We start from the raw sequence: 21,308 nt of genomic DNA on the forward strand, positions 1-21,308 counted from the left end.
ATAAGCAACAAGAATTATTTAGAGGGACTGACAAATGTTAAAGTATTGCGGAATAGGGGGAATCTCAGAGAACAAGAAGACGATCGACTGCAGAATGCTTAGCAGAAAATAAGGAATTACCTCCATAATATGCACGAGTTTTGAAAGATTACTGTTAAGCAACTGTTTTTTGATAATAACATTAGATCACAAAAACTTTAGCACAATAACCCAGGCAACAGAAAGTAGAAAAGGCTGTCACCAAGCTTAGGGAACCTGTAACAAGGAAGGGAGATCCTGTAGAGGTATTAGAAATATTTCAGAAATTCTATGAAAGTCCGTGTGAAGTAGAGACATATGGAAATCAAGAAAAGATACAAATGGAAATGTTTATAGGAAAATGACATATGCCAAGGTTAGAGGTATATTTGGCTTAATTACTAATGGTTAGGATAGGAGGAGATGAGATAAAAATTGTGATGTATAACCAATCTATAAAAAATGTCCCCAGGAGTAGATGGTATTCCTGTGGAAGTTTGGAAACGAGGAGAGGGAAAACTGATAAAGATCTGGAAGGTTTTGTTTAACAGTATTTTAAGAGGAGGAGACGTACCAACATTGTGGAAAAAAAGCAGTGGTAGTTGCAATACCTAAAGAGGGTAAAGATCCATTAGATCCAGCTTCATACAGGCTCATTTCAGTACTAAACAATGATTATAAAGTGTTCATGTCTATAATGGCTAAAGGAATGACAAAAATAATGACACAATTGATAGATGTAAATCAGTGTTGTTTTATGGAGGGAAGGCAAACATTTGACAACACTAAGAGAACATTGATGATCCAGAGAGAAGCAGAAAGTAAGAAAATACCATTGTTGTTGGTGGATCTTGATGCAGAGAAAGCATTTGACAGATTAAGCTGGGACTTTAAGAGCAGGGCAATGGAAACATTTGCATTTCCTGAAAAAATATAAGGTTGATTAGGAGGATATATGAATATTGCAGGTAAAAATTAAAGTGGGTGGGGTCCTTTCTGATAATTTCTGCTTGAGCAGAGGAACTAGGCAGGGTTGTCCTCTTTCCCCTTTGTTATTTGCATTACAGTTAGAACCACTGGCAAAGAAAATAAGGAAACTCAGAAATTCAAGGATGTAATTATATACATACATATATACATACATACAAATATTTCAAGCACGGGCATTAATGACCTTCATGCTTGCCAATATACCAAAACAGTAACCAAAAAAGGAAAAAAGTTCACCACCAGAAATTCACAGGGTGCAATTCCAGAACAATAAAGGCTGTCTTCCACAAATATATCGTATTGTTGAGTCCGTTACACTGATATTCCAAAAATGATTCCAAAAGATATAAATGGACACTTTTATTGAAATAAAAACAATAAAATTGAGCACAGATTAAGCGCTTTCATCTCTCCATGGAGACTTCATCAGAATCATCTAATAACTGTTCTAAAACCATTTTATACCTTTACACTCTCTGTGATTGGCCGGCCATTTAATACTTCAATTATTTAATTTATAAAAAAACCTTTTGATGTTTCACATCAATATATATTTTGGAATCATTTTTTGGAATATCAGTGTAACGGACTCTACAATACGATATTTTTGTGGAAGACAGCCTTTATTGTTCTGAATATACCAAAACACTTGTTCCCATAATAAGTGTCCAGGCTGTTCTTGAAAATATCGAAACTAGTACTTGCTTTAAATTTGGTAGTCTGTTCCATGCATCAGCTACTCTGCCAGATAACTAATTAGTACACTTCTCATTCCTATAGTATCTTCTACATAGGTTGTCTGATGATTTTCTAGTCCTTTTGGATAACCCCAATCATTCCCAGAGGTAGTTGTCTCTAAGTAATTGGTATGCTAGTCAAGAAAAGTTGTCTGTATTTGCCAATATTATTTTATACCTGACAAAACCAGAAAAAGACATTACAGTGTTATGGAACATTTTGAGACAGTTTCAGATCTTTTCGGTTTACAAAAGTAATGAAACTAAACAAAGGCAATAGCAATAAATTATGTACCCACACATGAATTGGTTCAGCAATGTCAGTATTTATGGTGACATGATAAGATGAAGTATTTAGCAGTATAGATTAAAAAATGATTTTGGTGTGGCAGCTAATGATATGTGGGAAGAGACTAAACAAAGATAATACAAAAACTGAGAAAATGGAAACGTTATTATATGGATATGGATAGTAAGGTACAAGCAGTCAAAATGTTTTTAGTCCCTTTAGTCTTATACACAGGTCAGGCATATTTTTATCAATCAGAAGAGAAGTTGTGGATAGTAATTAATAAAGAGATGAAGGACTTTATCTGGGAGGGGAAGATGACAAGAGTCAAGTGGGGTACGTTGATTCTTCCAGTAGAACAGGGCAGATTGCCATTACCCAATTTGAAGGGGTGTTTCAGAGCTACACAGTTAAGGCTCCTATGCACAGTGCAAGCAGAAAACTATAATTCAAAGTGGAAAGGGATGATGTTGAAACAAGGGGGAAGCTCAAGAAACAAGGAGAGACTGGGATTTTGTATGCAGGCCTTTAAGAAGAATAACGATAATCATACAGAATGTTATATCCATAAAGTAGCAGAAAGTATTCTAAGAACTTAGCCAACACGGAAATGGAGATAACAGATTCTGCTGATAGGGATGACTGCAATTAGGGATATAGACAATAGGCAAGAGGGGGCTGGAATTTTTTGGAGAAAACTGGCAAATGAAACAAGATATTGGGAGCAAATAACTAGAGAGGGAAAGATGATAGAATTTGAAGATAACAATAATTTATTTGGACTGCAGATTAGAGATGGGCTTCCCCATCAAGGACTGATATCAGAGTACAGGCAAAGAGAAATAAATAGGGGGGGGGGCATAAATGGAAGACTAGTACTGGTACAGTTTTTAGTAGAATCCTTAACAGAAGTTCTCATTAAAAAAAGAATAATTAATAGAGCATATAAAATATTGTATGAAAACTGTAAGAATCAATCAGAGGAAGTTAAAAAGGAATGGGAAGAGAGACTGAATAAGCAATTCACAAAGAAACAATGGGACTGTACACACACACACACACACATATATATATATATATATATATATATATATATATATATATATATGTATATATGTCTTCCAAAGATGCAACAAAAACTAGAAGATTTAGGATTTTTGGTTGGGAATGTTTACATAGATATTCTTATACCCCAAGTAGACTCCAGGGAATTTTTCCTCAGGTAGATAGCAAATGTTGGAGGTGTGATGGGGAAGAAAGAGGTAATTGGGAACATATTTTCTGGGAGTGCAGTGAGTTGGCGGACTTTAAAGACTCTCTGCGGGATACACTGTCAGAGATGTCTGGTGGGCAGATTGGTGTGATGAGGGAGATGATTTTTCTGAGCTATGATACAGAATCAGATATGATATGCCTATACATGTTAAGGCCTTGTCTCTAATTATGGGAGCTACCAAAAAGCAATTACTAGAAACTGGAAATCAAAATCTAAACCAACTATATTAGAAGTAGTGAATATAGTAACAGAGATAAAACAACTGGAACTGGGATCTTTAGAAAAAGGTAGGAGCAAACTGCATAGGAAAAATGGGAATTGTGGGAACAGTACGTACAATAAAAGCAATGGGGTTTAAAAGAAAGCAAGACTTAAATGAGCTATGTAATGCTTGACTGAAAACAATTGGGTAAATTATAAGTGATGTATCGGTATGGCTCGTGATGTAAAATACTTACAACAAGGTTGTGTCGGTGTGGTTTGTTTTCATTTATATAAATGTATGATTGCTTATGTCTTAAGTTATGGTTTAATAAAGGTGTTTCTTGTTTACAAAAAGGGAAAGGAATTGAATAATGTATGCAATATTGCTTAGGTTATATGATATATAGCAATATATGTGTAGCATAATGTTTGTTCATTTTAACTTGTTAATACAGTTTGATTACTTTCACATAAATGTAAATATACCTACGTCACAAGTGATATTCAATAAAGGTGTTTAAAAAATCCCCTTGCTTGTTTTTTCACAAAGATAGAATCTCTTTCCTTACTAATCGATCCTTTCTGCCCAAAGTAGCCTTAGAGACGAACATCAATCAAGTCACCAATTTACCTTTGTTCTTCCCTTATTTTTGTAACTAAGGTGAATACATGCCTCATCTCTTAGATGCGCATGGACAGCTCCGCTTTTATCTCCACATAACAAAGGCTTTTAGAAAAACTGATCATCTGTTCATTTCATTTGCCCCAGTAAGTTGGGAAAACCAGTTTCCAAAGTGATCTTGGCAAAGTGGTTCAGAGATTGCATATCATTTGTTTACAGTCAACAAGGCCTGTCTTTGCCCAGACCACCAAAGGGCCACTCCACTAGATCCATGGCTACTTCCTCTGCTTTCTGATCCACAGCTTCTGTTGTTGATATTTGTGCTGCAGACACTTGGTCCAATGCCCGTACCTTTATTGCTCATTACAAGTTGTATTTGATCTCCAAAAACAGAGCTGCCTTTGGTTCTGCAGTACTCCAGAATATCCTTCCATGAGGACCACCAGTGGTTCTCCTAGCTGGAGACACTGTCCCATATGTTTATAACTGAATGAAAATGACAACATTAGATGTAAAAGTTATGTATTTACTATAATTATGCATCTGTGTTGTCCATTTTCATTCTTCTTCAACTCCCCCACCTTTCCTCTGACCTTTCATCTGGGAGTGACCTGATAGTGTTTTTGGGACCACTGTTCCAATTTTAACCGCATATTTTTCCTTTATGTTTTCTTTTTATTTGGGCTATAGTCAGTCCTTATGTTTATGGGGTAGCAAATTCGATCTGAGGTGTTACAGGGCTCTGAGGAATTATGGATAAAGGGACAACCTCAAAAGTGGGTTTCAAGAGTCTAAGCAAATACCACTGAGCCAGATCTGAGGTAGGATCCAAGACCCATAAGCTGAAGAAGAATGAAAATGGACAACATAGATGCATAGTTATGGTGATTTGTTTTCTGTTGAATGGAGACAGACATCTCAACACCTGATACTTGTTCTATCTTATTTAAGATACTTGTACTATCTTATTTAACTTTGTTAAATTTGGTTTGTTTTAACTAACTGCACTGTTCTGGAGAGTTTCTCCCCAGGTCTCTGCTGAAAATGGGCTACTTGCCCAGTCGGACACTACCCAGTTAACAAATGTAAATAAATAAGTAAACACTAATATTTGAAAAAAGAATAGAATTAAGAGAAATATGCCATATGCCCTAACATCGTGTTATTGTGTGACTGGGGATTTATCCAGTTATGACTGTTGACATTGTCAGCAAATGTTGGGTAATTATACAGTGAAATTGTTAAGATTTATAGCATGAGTCATACGGAGGAAGATGGATGCTTTGTGGATGGTCTTGACCAGGAAGGTAGAAACGCAATGGGAGTTCAGGCAAAGGATATGTTAATAAGGACTACATTGAGAAGATTTGTACGTTTAGTCAGGGAGGTGACTATGTAGTCTGGGATATTTGCATTTACAAACTCAAGGAATCTCTCTGCATATTTACTGCTAGTGGTATATGTTTGCCAGTTGAAAGCCCCCATAAGTAGTGCATTTGATCTGATAGCTATTTTTTTCGGTTTGGCTATCTTTTTCCTCTTCTTACTTATGACCATAGACCCTACTTAGTTTCTGGTTTGTTATCTATTCATATTCTTTCTGCAAGGCAAGGGACATAAAAGGGGTCTTGTAATTTGCAGTTATGGTATAGATAGTCTTGTTTAGTGATAGCTCCAAGTTACTATCATGTAAGATTTGGCATGAGGCAATGGGGTTACAAATAAAGACCAACATGTTCCCAGAGTTAGTAGTGGGTCATAATGCATGGTAGGTGCTGAACCCTCATGAAGAGAGAGTGCTACTTCTACACTGGAACTAAGTAAGTGTAATGTGTTACAGTTTCATATCACATTGACTTGTTATGAATGGTGATTTATTTTATATTGTAATGTGGCCACTGCACAAATGTGTCAATGGACTGCATTTCAGTACTTGTTTAACATTTCTTGTTGACTCAGTTTGCATATTTTATGTAGCATGTATCTGTGTTTGTCAGTTACTGCAGAAGATTAAGATTGTGGATTGTTTAGGTGTCTGCTTCTTGTAGTCATGGGTTTGATTCTTTCTGCCTCTGTTTACCTGCTTTGTGACTAAGCAGATAGTGCTCCTAGACTTAGACTGCAAAAGGTCCATTTGCATCAGTGCTCTACCCTGGTTAACAAATCCAAATAAATAAAGTAGTATTTTATTGAAGGCGTAGTTATTGCCCCTAGTATTTGTAGGTCAAGTGCTCTTCGTGTGCAGCCACTTGAGAAGTGTTTTTGTGCAAGTTAGTGTCATCCTTAGCATTTACTTGTTTTTTCTTGTAGCAGAGTAACTAGTGGCATATGCCTATGACCTGGTTCCCCTTTATAATCTTGAAATACTGAAAGTTTGAATTTCAGTATCTCGAAACTATAAAGTCGAACAGCCCACAATCCCGAAACCCACAAACATGAAAAAAAAAAATCCCAAACGTTCACAAACCATACACCACACAATACGCACACCATTCAGCCCACAACACACAAACTACACAATCCTACACTACATCTACGCAGGGGGCAAGCCCCCCTGCACCCCCCCCTACTTATATATACCAACTCCGAGATTGCACTAACAGTAACAAAATGCATTAGTCACACACACACATTCCACACTGCCTCGCGCACACACACACACATCACACATACACAAACACAAACACATCCAACACTCAAACTCATACTTTTACCTCCCTACCCTAACTCATGCACACAACTTATAATAAGACTCACATACAATCACTTAATTTCACTTCCGTAAAACATCCCGGCTAAACACTTCCCGTCCCGTTGTTGCACTGCATAAGCGCAAATTCGAGATATTCAAATTTGTGCTTATGCACTTTCGAGATTTTTCATTTTCACCTTTACAGTCCCGAGATACTGAAATTTGAGCTTTCAGTATTTCGGGATTGTAAAGGGGAACCCTGTGACCCATATGTAACCCGAGGAAACCTTGTGCAGTTAAGTAGTCAAAATGGCGTCTGTGAACAGTTAAGACCACACAGCTGAAGTTTGAGTTGGCTCCTTAGGTACCAAAAGGCTGTCTGTAATTGGAGAAACTTCCAAGTTTTTAGAAGCAGATAAAAAGTATTGTGTTAACTGCATCTGGCAGACCCTTGTCCTGCAGATATTTAGATTGTATGTGACCCAAATCATCCTTATGTAATAAGCTGGTGACTGAATATGTGATGGTTTACTGCCGATTAGTTTCCAAATTATTTTGTGAATCCTAGAGCAATGTTAATGCCTTTTTCTAGATTTTAATATTTGTTACTGTATTTATCTCCTTTTACATAAATTCCAAAAGTCTGCATTGTTGATGTTTTGTAAGAATAATTATGAGAGCTGAAGTAATAGTTAGCTATTTACAATGGAAAACATTGAGTTCAGTTTTAAGAAAAAAAAACAGATACAATAAAGCAGTGAAAGAAAGAAATTAAAAGGAGCTTCATTTAAAAAGTGTTAAAAAGGAGACAAATCTTTATTTGATAATAAAGCCAAGTCCAGTGGCACTTTTTGTTTAAATAATAGCTTTCAAGAAATCTGTTACCTGTAAATAGGCAGTATTTGATTTCCAGTGTACTTCTTTTACTGTGTGTGTGATTAGCATACAGATGTTGTGGTAAATAGAGGTATGTAGGCCTTCCAGGTGCTAAGACAAGGCTAGACTATAAGGACATTCAGTAATACTGCAGTAAAAGGGCTGTTGATATAAATGGGTAGCTTTATTGGTGTTTGATTAGTGTCTGCTGACCTGTGGCCCCAGGAACAGATTGGTCTGGCCACAGTCTTTGTAGGGACAGCTAGTGTCTTTTAAAATAGTTGTGTCTCAGGTGCATGTGTCACAGCATTTACCATATCTCTTTTGCTCTCACAGTCAGAAATGAGGCCTCCTACATGTGTAAATGGCTACAAGTGCCATCTGTCTCTCTCCAAATAGTGCAGTGTTAGTGACCTTTGATGTAAATCTGTGTCACTTGAACATTCGAAATCCCTGTGGTTTATATATGTATGGTTCACTGACTGCTCAGCGTTTCCATCATCCTGTGGAAAGATGTTCTACAGAGCCTTGGTACATCTTGCATCAGTGTGTAAATCAGCGGGGCTAAGAAAAGGTAGGACACATCCCAGACATGAACACACACACATGCACAAACACATTCACACACACAGTCTATGAACTGTTGCTGCTTGCCAGGTAAATGGTTGAAAATATGGGATACTTCACTTTTCATATTGTTTCCATGCTGATTTTTTGTCAGTGTTTTTATTTCTTCACATGCTCTTTCTTAGTGTTGATAAATTATTAATCTGTCAAAACCCAAGGCTTTTTCTAGACATTAATATTACATAAACTGTGTCTTTGCTTAACTTTTTTGTTACTTTGGTGGTGATGTTTTTTTGGATTAAATGGATACTGTTATGATTTCTACCAAAAGGCAGTGATTTGCCATATGATATAACTGCATATAGAAAGCCTTGATTCTTGCGCTGACTGAGTCTGACAGGTGAAGTAATACACACTGTATTGCTGTGGACATAATATCTGAAATGCTAAGTAGCTAGATTCCGTTGAAACTACAAGCATATGCTATCATCTGTTAGCAAAAAGAACACCTTTAGTTCTTGAAGATGAAATTTGCAGTCCACTAGAGGCCATCTTAACAAAAATTCTACTTCCTTATGGAGTTGAAGGACAGTCAGGATCAGTGAAATAAAATTAAAAAAAAAACAAATAAATAAATAATAATTTTTCTTTTCTTATGTATGACCATATACTCTAATTAGTTTCTGGTTTGTTACCAATTCCATCCAGTTAGACATCCTGATTCATAGGTTCTTGAGCTTTACCAGTGTACCACAGTTCAGCAAGCACTTATTTTGAAATAATGGTGCGAGGGCCAACAAATGTATGCAGCATATAAAAAATATGAAATTGTCACACACTATTAAGTTAGTCTTATACTAAACGTATATGTAATTTAAAAAAAATGAAACTAGCAAGATGAAAACAGTTGAATCTTATGCTCTAAAATCTGAAACAAGGAAGCAAATGCTCTTAGTTTGGTCTCTGAATTTACTGCTTATGCACGTTTTGACTTTTGAGCATGCAATGCAACCATGCTAATGCTGTTGGATCACCTCTAGAAGTAGGCATCTGTACTTTACAGACTTTGTTGTATGATTTACAAAAAAATAAAACAAATTACACAAAGTAATTTATAAATAAAGGGGCAAATTGTTTTGTTAGCAAGTAAAAGTTTTGTACATAATTTCCAGGATAGTTTTGTTCATGTAGAATTCTAAGCATGTCTTTCTATAAATTGTAGGTTCAAAATTATCTTTAAATTCTGGCCTGTTCGCAAAATAAATATTGATCATTAGCTTCTGATTTGCCTGTTACATAGATAGTAATTTTATTTGCAAGCAGTCCTGGACCTAGTTTATATTTTTGTGTAAATTCTGAAGACTTAGCAGGCCATATATTTCAAAAGGTCCATATGGAGCAATAATTGTAAAGGAATGTACAGTTAATATAAAGTTTGTAATTAAAACTGGTAATGAGTTACTTGTTAATGTATACCACATATGCATGCTGCAGTATTTTCCATGCTGTAATTAGATTTTTTTCAATTCTGTGATATACTCACTAATGTAGCAATCGTTGTCTCTGCTCTAAAGCTTGAAATAGACTCAGAAAGTAGCATCTAGTTTCCTAAGTGAGGGGACACAAAAATGTAAATATATCAACTTATGTAAAATTAAATCAGTGTAGGCAGAACCATTTTGGTTGAGCAGCTGGTGTCACATTATCATCAGGTTGTTTTTTATTTTAACAGAAGACATCTGTAGTCTGAGGGATGGAAATTAGAGAATTCACACCTGTGCAAAGTGGAAAACTTTGACAGTAACGGTATCATGGATAACAAAAAGGCCAGAGGATGGTGCTGTAGAACAATGTGAAAACGTCAGCATACATTAGATTGAGGAAGCAAGGAAATAGTTTAAGATTGGAACATTCAGTCAGTTATGTGGGAAAAACATTAGAGAATAGTGATTTTTTGTGTAGTTAACTTTATATAGACATGTGCAACTGTGTGCACACTTTAATAAGTAGAATTACTAGAAAAATGTACTTTAATCGGAGTCTTCAAATGGTATAACTTTGTTGCTGTTTGAGAAAAAAAATGAAGGTATTAGCAGTGTTTAACCCTAACCTGAGACCTCTCACATACAAATGCACCACAATTCAGTGCAAGACTTCCTCAGATAAGCAGCATACATGGAGCTATAGAAAGACATAAAATGTCAAGATAAAGACGTATAGTGCTTCACTGCATCTTTGTCTGCTTCAGGGTATGTAAATGAGCCATATAGCAAATATGTATATAGATCCAGCCATGCATTTAAACTGTATAAGTAGACACAACTGTACAGTGAAATCCATACCCAGAAGCACAATTCACAATCTCTAGACTTGTTACTTGTTACAGTTAATTCTCTTGCGAGAACTGCAGCTGTGAACTCAGATTAACATCTCAGTTTAAAGCAGTGCTTATATGATCTAGTCTGCATATATTACTGCATCCCTCGGCAGGATGACACCAAACACTGCAGAAAACTAAGTATTTAGTATTATCAGTGGCACTATATGTGGAAAGCTGTTTGATGCATAAAAGGGAAGAAAGGAGGGTACAGGAAAGTATGAAAAAGAGGAACAGCAAGCAGAGGATTACTAAAAAGGACAGCATGTAGACGTGTGCAGAATGATAGAGAAATGAGAGTAACTTTTTTGTGGGAATAGGGCCCCTTTTTATTAATATGGAGAAAATGGAAGAGGGGGAAGGATGAAAAGGAAAGCAGAGCCAGGAAGGGGAGTTAGAACTGTGTATGGGGACAGACAGAAAGAGAACAGCACAAACAAATGGGTAAAAAGTGGTCACACTAGGATGAGGAGGCATGGGAAGCACAGAGACAGAGGGCAAAGAAACGGTAATGGAGAGGTTAGTACAACACACAGGGTATGAGGTAGGACACAAGAGGAAGGCTGCACACTTGAGTGGGGATAGGATGGGTTATGAGCATCAGACCCATCCCAGCCCAGAAGAACATTACAAGGATCCATTATCATGTGTTGGATCAGTGTGGCCAGTGATATGGGCTACAATCTTATGTGATGGATTGATGGTAGGGGCCAGTGGGTCAGTTGTAACTTCGTTCTCCTTCAGGAGGATGTCCATCCACTCTCTTCACTTGTCTACAGCTGTCTGCACTGCAGTCTCCACCACCTACTTCAACTGTGGATTAACCACCTTGGACAATGCATGTGGGGTACGTGTCAGTCAGGAGCCTTAATTTTCACCCCTCTGGTGAGGTACTGCAAGCCTTATCACCTCCATGTACCACACCCACAACAGGTGCAAAACGTGGAGAAGCTGTAGAGCCAATTTATCATCTAGACCTGCAGCAAGGAAACCAAAATAAAGTTAACCTTGAATAAATCTATGCCGACATTGGACTGAATACAGTCAACACACATCAGTACTTGTGAGGAAAACTGACCAAGGCTGGTCACAAACCTCTTCTGCTTCCCGCAGCAGGAGACATTATTGCACTCGTGCTCTGCTTGTTTTTCAAAGAGAAAGGGCAGATAATAATATTATGCAAACTACAAAACGTAGTAAGTAGCGAACTGGAACGCAATAAGAGCAAGGCTTCTAAAATCAATAATCAGATTTATTTGAACAATTTAATTTAATTTTCTTTAATAACATTTACTCTTGTATATAATTATAGTTCTAATATGCAGTACGTAGTAAATTATAATTGTCATACTTCAAATAGTATTACAGTTACTTATTTTGTTTGCATTATACTTTTGAACTATGTATATATTCTTGGTGCTTAAATGTATTTAATGCATTTTTTTCGTGGAAGTAATTAAGGTCTAATGTGTTCATTAGCACACATTTTCATTTGTACATATGTATATTTATTTATTTATTACTTTTTATTAATGTGACATATTCTGATATATGGCAGTTTTAGTTTATCAAAGCTCGGATTAATCATATCTTCAAATTACCTCACTTTTTCTCTCTACCTTTTTAAGGTTCCCTTGGAAACGTGTATATTCATAAATGCACATTACTGTGATTGGATTTTTTAATTGACGTACATATATATGGTTTTAAAATGTCATTTTGCTATTTGTCTGAAGAAGGCGAGACATTGGTCTTGCCGAAAGCGCTTACGTTGTATTTGTTCAAATAAATCTGATTATTGATTTTAGAAGCCTTGCTCTTATTGCGTTCCAGTTCGCTACTTACTAAGTTTTGTAGGTCGTGCTTGTGGAATATTATGCAAACTGTAAGATTAGATGCTAAAACAAAATATACAATACCATACATTTTTTTTTACTTGAATGCATGGTAGGCAGCAGGCAAGTGTGATTTCCATGTATGTATATTATGATGCTTAAACAAAGTTTGGCACACTTACACATGAGGGGGCATCAAAGAGTGTGCAGTGTGTGCAGTCACTGTGAGATGATCCATTGTAACCCCACCCCTTAACAGAGCCCTACAGAAACCCCATAAAGTTTAGCAGGTGTATTACATTCAGTGCCACCACTACCCCAGCCACCTGACATGGAAGTTCCAGATAGAAATTAATACCCATTTTCTAAGATGAACTTGTCAAATACTTGCAAGTAGAGACAACAGTCCCAAAGCTAAGAGAGGATAAAAGAAAAAAATATCTACTTGCTGTATCATTTAGGGCATTGTTGCCTAATCTCCCTCTTGCCATGCATGGAAATCATCATGGTTCTGTCATGGCAAGTCATCATAATGATACCTGCTCAGCCAGGTCATACAAGGCATCCATTATTCTGAGTGCACTGTCACAGAGGCTTAGTAGGTGCTCCCTGAAATGACCATGAAGGAAGCAAAGCAGTCTTGCCTTACTTTATACACCACACATGCGATCTCCAGCAGGTACTAGATGAAACTGCCATTCTTCCAAATCTCCTCTGAAAGGAGTGTCATTTTAATGAGAAACTAAATGGTAGCCTGTGAGTCATGTTTACTCAATAAGTTTTGAATCATGGTTAGCTACGAAGTAGCACAATGCATTTACCCATGCAAATCTCCAGTACAGACTTTTGGCAAATTACAGGTGTAGGCAGCAAGCAAATACATGACAGAAAATTAAAGTGATTCATAGATAGACATTCATGCAAACAGACCTACTTTGTCTTTGTATGGCTCAAATGGGTATAAACGTGCCCAGTCTTACAGACATGATACCACAGTGTAGGCTAAATTGCACAGGTTTGAAAGCTGTCTTGCATATTTTGTCAGCAGTACTAGGAAGAATGTCAGTATTATGCAGATCTGTATGTAGTTTGAGGATATGCGCAGTACTCTGAAAGTGTGTGTTTAGCTGTTTTTTTCTTTATCTTACTAACTTGCATTGGAATTCACATTACAAAAGGCTATCAACAGGAATATGCTTGCCTGCACGTGTCATATTTGTAGATGGTAGATGCAACAAGGTGACCCACGATATCTGGACTGCTTGTAGCTGTACGTGCTTGTCACTGTTACAATGATCTTATACATAACATATATGACCTATGGTAGTGAGGAAAGCATTCATATGCCTACACACATACAGCCTCTCAAACTTCAAGGGTAGGGCGATATTATTAGTTGTTATCAAGGTGACTCCAGCTTTTAACAGCAGAGATGGCTACCTTATTCTGTACAAACCACACATACACCTGCTGTATGTATTCTCATATCTGTCTGTACAGCTATCATCTATGTTTCCTTTGATTATAGTATTTCATAAGTAGATTGCTCCTTACTTGTAGCCATTAATCATAACAACCTAAACAAAATACAGCCTGTAGTTCTGTGCCATGTATTTACAGGTGTACACATCATATCCTGAAAATGAGATGGACAGCAGAAACTGGACAATTTCAGAAATGCTGAAAGTTATAGCCTGCTATGAGCACTTAATTCACATGAATGTCACCTGTTGGGGAGTGAGGCCCAGCTTTTATATGACTATGTATGGCAAACAGGGATTTGTGATGTAAATGTTGTATGGGACACATTTGCACATTGCAATAGTATTGTAAGAGTGGTACTGACACGCTATGCCTAGTAAAGGCAAAAACACATTCCATAGCATCTGAAAAGTAGGCCACAGTGGTGGGCACATGGGAGCAGAAGAGGAATTTCTGGTGTCACAGCAAAGGGGCAGTAGTTCTAGGATCATCTCTGAAGGAATGGACACTGATATCAGGATGGTCCAACCTTCATGTTTCTGGGTGGGTGATGCACCAGATTAGTAGCTCTTACACCAGATTTTTGTAGAGTTGCAGTACACATAGATATTGTAGGCTGACTACAGCAAATGTTGCCTATGCATTGTTATAGGTACACCAGGTATCCATCCATATCAGGGTGGTGGTAGAGGTAGGTTAGGATTGTATGATACATCTTGTGTGGGCACCCTTAGCATGTAGAATAGGGGTATTTGCAGTTATACCTATGCTCACTGTTGTTATTCACAGAGTAGAGCAGATAACTGTTATGGTAATATCTGTAGAGGATGAGACGTGACAGCAGTCTGATATTGGCATCTGTGCTGTGGCTTTTGATGATAAAGAGTTGCAGATAACTAAGTCATATTCTAATGAAGCAATCTCACTGCCTGTCTCCATTTTTAGTGTGTATCCACCCACAGTACAGCTTGAAGATGTGGACTCACCCACAGACAAACACGAGGCTGTACAGTCTGAGCAATCATCATCTCCAGTGTTGGAGGAATCACTGATCACGTCAGGCACCAGCTGTGCTGCCCCTGCAGCTACAACAGCAAATGGACGCACTCTATCTGAAGTAAGTATACCCATCATTTTGTAGCCTCATAGGAATGCCCAACACTGTCACCTGTTACAGTTGGGCCTTGACATGTGGGTGGCACTTGGGCTTAATCAGCATATGCGCTGCAGTACTGTTTAAACACAGTCTGTTGCAGCTCAGTCCAGCATGGATTTCATTGCTTTGTTACATGTACAATTGCCAGCGCCATCATCACCAGTCACACTGGACATATTGTCCAAGATTGGCATAAGGTATGCATGAGTGGTGACCATGAGCTGGTGCTATTGCAGGTACATAGTGATCACCTGGGTCTTGATATGTACAACACTCTGCCACCCCTCATTGTTCATGGCCATGACACTTGATTTCCACAGGTAGAACACTCATTAGGAAACCATATAAAGGGCACGGTCCAGCACTTGCTTTTGGGGGGGGGGGCCTCAAGTTCTAGTGCAACATGCCAGCATTGTGATTGCAGATCATGGTTGCATAGTGGCAGCCCAACAACATTTCAGGAGGAAATTGTCTAATAACAGAGTACTCAGAACCTGAAAACTCCCATCTCCGCATCATACCACAGTTACATAGTCAGCCCCCACCCCATCACAGGAGGAAATTGACTATTATGTAGAGTATATGTCACCTTGAGACTGGGTTTCAGACTTCTGTGTTATACTCCCCAAACAATTTGTGTTGGCAGACATGTTTTATTGTGTCTCTAACCACTTATGCATACAGTAAACTCAGTTAATCGGAACTCAAGCAACCAGCACTCTCAAGCAAAGAGAAAAATAAATTGAAGAAATACAGTACAATTTTCATGTATTGCACTTTCTGTTTCCCCCCTCAGAAACATACCTTAAGTTTTTTAGAGTTTTAGAAAGGAAGATAGGAATAAATTCCCTCTCTCCCCAATCTGAGAACAAGTCAAACCAAACAAATAGTATAGGGTACATTATTAGTCAGACCTGTTTTTAATAATAACTCTCAAGCAGTCGGAAACTACAGTTATCCAGTTATCTGACATCTACCAATCCTCATGGGTGCCAGTTAACTGAGAGTTTACTGTAATTACTTTTAACTCACCCCACCTTCTTGTGTGGTAAGTGTGGAAATGTCTGATTCCCAGTGTGACTAAAGCATGCACTAACCAGTGCAATCAGATATTGGCATTGCATGCATTGTGTTTGATCTGTGTGACACTTCACTGTCACTGTATGCTCATCTGGGCTCATAGTTATGCATTAGATATTGCTGCTTCATATCTACAGCCACGTACTGTACTTGTGACTTTCTTGGGATTGTTGGTGGCTTCCAGTTGTTGGTCTACAGCAGTCTCATCAGATGATGGTGTTGATGCATTTTTCCTGCTGTGTGTGTGTGTGTGTGTGTGTGTGTGTGTGTGTGTGTGTGTGTGTGTATCTATGTGGTCTGACTATACCAGTTTCCTGAAACTGTCCAGGCTTTCTCCTCAACACCATATTATGTGGACAATATGGAAATAAAAACCAGCAGGGCAACCACAACAGTAGACTCCACTTTTACATTTAAGACCATTTAAGACAGGCTTGATACTAACATTGCTGTTAATCCCTGGATGTTTATGTGCCTGAAGTCTTAGTATCCACTTTAATTCAGCTGCTCTAAATAGTTATTTGTATCTCCTCCCCTTATACCTTTGTAGACACACTGTAAAACTCTAAAACAGAAGTGATGTTCTGAATGTTGCAATATATACAAAAGTATCAAGGGAGGAGATACTAATAACTATTTAGAGCAGGTTGAATTAATTTGGATACTAAGACTTCAGGCACATAAACATCCAGGGATCAACAGCAATGTTAGTATCAGACCTATCTTAAATGGGCATAGGCTTAAGAAACATTAACAGCACTGCAATGTGTTGAGGTCATCAGCATCTATTGAATGTAATAATGTGATTTGCTTTATGATAGGCTGTTTTATATTTTATATTATATAATGTTCACACATTTTTAGATGTTTACAGGATTTGAAGAAGCGTAGTAGCACGCAGAAGTGCTTGTCCTCTTATATCTGTTTTTATTAAAAGTGGAGTCTACTGTTGTGGTTGTCCTGTTGGTTTTTTATGTGACAGGGTCATATGTGGATGCCCTCCCACACTTGTTGATTCAGTGGATGCAGGTGTTGAGAAGGCCAAACACATGCTCTACAGTGTTGTGGTTTATGTGTACTTTGTCTTATAGACAAACTATGTGAGCAGAATCCATATGTTGTCATAAGCCAGGATTCCAGTGAGTATCCAGAATCACCTGCTATGGAGGATAACCAAATGACTAAAGGTTGCACTATTTGGGAGTACTATAAATGTAGGTACATACTTTAATATTAGCTGCAGTGCTTATTACTACTTATTCTTTAGATAACTTATCTTAATAAGCCTGTTATAAATAATTATGTCACTTTACCCGTAACTAATGACGGTACAAATGATTCAGTCACTTTACTCTTAAAACTAATGACTGAATAATGTAATTCTGTTACTTTAACCTTAAAACTGACTGAATAATGTGAACGATGATGTAGTAGAAATGTATGATGTAATAAGCCTGTTACAAATAATTCTGTCACTCTACCCTTTAAACTGACCAAATAATGTGGAGCAGAAATGTATAACTGAATATTAATGTTATATTCTGAAATTGGACTGAAATGTACTGTACTGAACACATAGAGTATGAATGTCATATTCCGAATCTTGACTGAAATTTACATTACTGGACATTCAAAATAGATGTGTATAAATGTTATAATCTGGAAACTAAAGTAATACTAAAGCAATATATTTTGCCAGTGTTACCTAAACACAGGTAAAAGCATAACTGAAAACTGGTAATGTTATATTCTGGAAACTAAACTATTAGAATGTTTTCCTGTCAGTATTGTCTGAACATAGATAAAACCATAAACTGAAAACTAGTTCTGCTATGTCATACATTTTAACTTTAAACAAACATTGAAGAAATAATTGAAACACATAGACAGTTGACTTCTGCACCACAGCTCTTGCCAAATTTTACTCTGCACTGTTCCAGTCACTGATGATGTATTGGAAGGCCTGCGTTAATGTCCAAGTGTACTTTCTATAGTTAGGCCTTTTAAACCTCTCCTTTTCATATCTTATGCAAGGCTGGATGGCTAAAGTTCTTGATTGTGTTTAGTATCAGGTCCTTAAAATGACTTTTGCATCTTTAACAATTATAAACTGATAGCATTGCTTGTTGCCCTTACTTTATTTACATTTTTCTGCATGAAGTAAACATTTGCTGCTAATAGACTCTTGCAAGTCTGTAAGCAAACTGATAATGTACTACAATGACATGGAAAGGCTGTAATGTTATTAAATCAAACAGAAACCTCAGTTTTCCTGTCATAACCTCAAATGAAACCAAAGTAGTAATTTGACACTGTGCATTTCTGCACTTATATGAAATTAATCTTAACTGTTGAATTTTTTAGATTTACTTCCATGACCCTCAGATTCTAACATACTGTTCTGTGAGTGAAACTCTACCCACTGTCTTACCATAGCCATTTCTTTAGCTGACGTAATTTTACTTTTCAGTTCTACTGAATGCTGCAAGATTTTGTATGAAATATATGCAATCTTAAAATTATTACAAAAACAGATTTATTACCAGATTTCTGATTCTGGACATTTACTTGTCTGTCTTTTATACAAGTGTGTGAAGTTTCTTTATCTGGAAGTTTACTTGTGTGTCCTTTATACAAGTTCATGAAGTTTCTTAATATAGTGTACACATTTATTACTAGATCTGAACTGATCTAATTCTGGAACTTTACTTGTCTGCCCTTTATAACATAAGAGTTGAACCTGTGACTTTAATGACACATAATATTTATGACGCACTCTTTTCATGCATGCGATCTGAACTCTTGACTGTACTGTTACTTTTACAATGTAGCATTGACTTGAAATTTTACATTCTGTAAACTAGCAAAACATAATTTAATATTTGTGAATGCTTTTTGTCTCTGTATTAAGATATTGTATTCTTTATACATTGCAGCACTTTAATACAAAGCTCTTAATGGCTGCTAAACAAAACAATAACAAAAAAATCATTTTGACAAATTTGTAACTGTAAACCCTTTATTCTGCAAATTAACTCGACTGTCGTTTCTTGTATACTCTACACAACATAGATGCATACATTTACCTTTTTTTCTGACTAGCCACACCCAATATGTCTTTCTGAGCACTTTAGCTGTGTCAGCTGAACTGGAATTTATTTTAACTTTAACCCATAAATCTGCATGTTTCTTTTGTAACCAATTTTTCAGATCCTGTATATTTGCACAATCTAATGCATGCAAATTCTTACAAGTGTCATCTGTGTGCACCGCTGTACATTCTATAGCATTTTTATTTTTCCATAAAATCGTGTTACTGAAGACTAAAACAACTTATAGCTCTAATGACATGTCCATACCTAGTACGGAGCTGTTACACTTCGAACTGTTAGCTGCTGTAATCTTTGACCCTTTAAATCCTGGCAAAACTGCATTCATGTCCTCTAATGAAGATCTGTTTGTAACTGAAGTTGATTTGTCTGTATTAATCAGTGCATTATTCCATATTTTTTCTCTAAACAATGAAATATTGTTATTTGTTTTAACCTTAAACAGTGCCCGATAAATGCCCTGGTTTGGTGCTGGACTGCTACACCCTTTATAGAAAAGCTGAAAATCTTTTTTATAGAACTAGCAACAACACTGATTTGAGATATGGAATGTGTTTCTTCTTTACTTTGCCCCAAGATATGTATATTATTCATGCTGGTGTTTACTCTATTAGACTGATTAAAATCAGCACTCATCCCTCTTATCCCCCTTCAGTGCAATATTTGCACTAACTGTATGTGCAATACTGCAACTTGATTCTGTACTTTGAATTATATGTAAACTAGAATTTTTTACTTTCAGAACATTTGTAGTTGAAATTGTACTGTGACTTAACTCTGTATTTTGAATTACATTATTGATAGAAGCTGACTCACTCTGCGAATCCTGAGACAGTGTGTCTTTTGCAGTCTGCTTCTGTGATTTAACCATTTTACATTTAGAAATATTTAACATTCCTGAGCTAATAACCTTTAACTTTAAAAGAACATTTTTGGAACACAGTTTTTTAGACTGCTTTATACAGTTTTTAACTTTAAACTAAACATTTACTGGTGTCTTAACTGTAAAGGTATTACTTATGTTTAGACAAAAGGCATGTAAATGACTTTTACTGATGAATTTAAACTTTTTGAGCTGTTAACCAAAAAGTGCATATAAAGTCTTACATAACTTTATGATTCTTGAATAAAGTGTCCTCTCATCTGTAGCTTTTTAAACCTTTTTCTTGCTTCTTGGCTGTGTGATGTCACACTGGAAACTTGAATGTTTGTGGAGATGGTGAAGTGCGCAGCTGTGAACTGGCTAATGTCTTTCCTGTTCTGAAGGAACACTGCTGAAGTTTGTTAATTTAGTGCTGGTCTGCTGAAGTTGTTTGAGGCTTTTTCTGAGGGACTTTGCCTGCTCTGGCTGTTTTCTGTATAAAGTTTATTAGTGGTGTCTTACCAAACTTAAGCCATGGTGGTGCAGCGGTTAGCATTGTCGCTACACAGCAAGAGGTTCTACTGTTCGATTCTCGGCTCGAGCGCCTTCTGTGTGGAGTCTGCATGTCCTCCCCATGGTCGAGTGAGATTAAAGACATGCAGGTAGGTGCAAGCATGAATAGGCGTACCTTCATTGAAGGTTGGGCATCAGGCTGGCAACTCGGCACCGTAAAAATCCACTGTCAATCATGAGTGGACCGGAGTTCTGCTGTGGCGACCCCTAACCGGGAAAAGCCGAAAGTCTTTTTAGTGGTGTCTTACCAAAAGGTCTGCTCTGTAAGGAGTACCTGTAGTGCTGCTGGCTGTGGCCTTATTTTATATGGAGTTCACAGTTTCCCACTTGGAAAAATACTGGTGTGCTGCTGAAAAATTACATCTGTATTTGTTGACGTTTAAAGAAGTGTTCCAAATGAACACTGGTACATGTAGTCTGATTACTGATAAGGTTTCCTTGAACAAAAGACCATTTTTCTGTAGATTGCTCTGTAGAACACACATAGTCTTGACTGCTGATGCAAGGTTGCTATCGGATATTGTGACTTATTTTTACTGCTTTTTTCCCCATTCATAATGGC

This window comes from Protopterus annectens, chromosome 2.part0 (assembly GCF_019279795.1).
Source record: "Protopterus annectens isolate FY-2018-M chromosome 2.part0, PAN1.0, whole genome shotgun sequence".
Taxonomy (NCBI): Eukaryota; Metazoa; Chordata; order Ceratodontiformes; family Protopteridae; genus Protopterus; species Protopterus annectens.